This window comes from Colobus angolensis, unplaced genomic scaffold (genome assembly GCF_000951035.1).
Source record: "Colobus angolensis palliatus isolate OR3802 unplaced genomic scaffold, Cang.pa_1.0 Scaffold395, whole genome shotgun sequence".
Taxonomy (NCBI): domain Eukaryota; kingdom Metazoa; phylum Chordata; class Mammalia; order Primates; family Cercopithecidae; genus Colobus; species Colobus angolensis.
The window spans coordinates 149,165-151,056 of NW_012117321.1; positions in this window are offsets into that span (position 1 = coordinate 149,165).

Here is a 1,892-nt window from a genome sequence, read left to right on the forward strand (position 1 = left end):
CTGGTCATGCTTATAGGGAGCCGGCTGAGCAGACCACACAGCAGAAGAATGAAAAAAGCCAGCAAATACCAGGAATCCTGAGTCCACTAGCATCTCCTACTCCTCAGAGTCCAGCCACACCCTGCTATGTCCCTATCTCATAGACAGGAACTAGGGCCACACAGGCCAGTCTGTTGTGTAATGCCACATGGCATTAGTGGCTGAGCTAGGACAGGGACAGGCAAGAGTGTCCACCCCAGCCTCTGAGCCTCTCACCCTTGGCTAAAATTGGTATTTGGCTCTTAGAACTAGCCGGGTCCTTGCAGGCTAGATGGAGGCCCACGGTCTCTCTAGGGCGTATCCTGAGCCCTGACTCAGTCAGGAGAAAGTTGTCCCCAACATGTCCCGAAGGGACACCCCCTGACTCACCCCAACCACTTCCTGCCACCTCTTTTGCTGTTTTCCTTGGAAATCTCCATGCCAACCACTTGCCCCACCCAGGTTTTGCCCAGGGTGGGGCTCAGGGCCAGAGAGGCTGCAGGAGCCTCCCCCAGGTCATGAAGGAGAGTGTGTCACCTGCTGCCCAGACTGTTCCCTGCTCCTCTTGAGGCATCCAGGCCATGCCTGAGACCCCTCCAGTTCCAGGGCCAGTGTCTGACGGGAGCCTTTAGGGGGGTACCTTCTCTATTTCTAGGCCCAGAGTTGAGCTTCTGACCCCCACCCTTCCACTGTCAGGACAGGGCAGTGCCTGAGCCCCCACCATCGTGCTTAGCACCCTTATGTTCAGCACTGCCCTTGCTGGGCTGCTCTTAGCCAGCGTTCGTGGGATGGGTGATAAGCTCAAAGCAATGAAGTGAGCTGGCTGTCTGGGTGTGGCTGTGAGGTCACAAGACCTAAGTCCCCTCTTGAGGGTCAGGGTCCGCAGCTCCAATAAAGCTCAATAAGTTAGCAGCAGACAGGTCTTGAACCCAGGTGTCTGCCTCCCAGTCCAGGGCCGGCTCCCACACTAGGCTGCTCCTCTTTCTCTCCCATTTGCAACACGCCCAGCCCAAGTATTGGGGTGACTATAAAAAATGAAGGCCAGGGAGGGAATGGGGCACAGGAGTCGGGTGTGGCCTGTGATCCAGATGGCACAGAAGGGGCCCACCCTCCCGCCTCTGGCTCGGATGCGCATACTAGAGTGTGAAGCCTCTGGCAGCAGGTGCAGAGGTTCTGCCCTGTGAGATGGGAGGGACGATATGGGGCCAGAAAGTCTAGGAATCACATCCCCTCCCCTACAGGGACACTTCCCCGGCCCAAAGCCAAGCTTCAGTGTGAGCTTGACCCTACCCAGTGGAACTCCCCGAGGCTACAAGCTCTGCCCCCACTGGAAACTGAGACCTGGGGGCAGAGCTTGACATGGCCTGCCTGAGCTCTGTCCCATACATACCCTGCAGCCACGTCTAAACTGGCTAAAGTCTAAACTCCAGCCCATGGAGGTAATCTTCAATCTTGGGCCAAGCAGAGGTTGGCTGCAGAGGAGGCTGGGTGAGGTGTCACCGTGACACAAAAGCGCTAAGCCCCCCATGGCTGGGCTGAGCCAGCTGCCCTCTGCAGCAGACCTTCACCTAGCCTCCCCCAGGCTGTCAGCCGCAGGATCTGAACTTTGACGGGGAACTGAGAGGACAGCTGCTGTAAACACTACTGCCATCTCTGAGGCACCCTCAGAGATGACCCACACCGTCCCCACACCCACCTGCCCTGCCTACAGCCCTGCCAGCCTCATCTCTCTAGACAAGTCCTCCTCTCTGCTCCTTAACCTCTCTCCCTCCTTGTGAGGGCACCCCCAAGCCTGCTCACCTGTCCCCTGGGCCCTCAGAGACATCCTCCAAGCCTTCCTCAGTCTCTCAGGCCAAATCGCCCCCTGCTGTTGC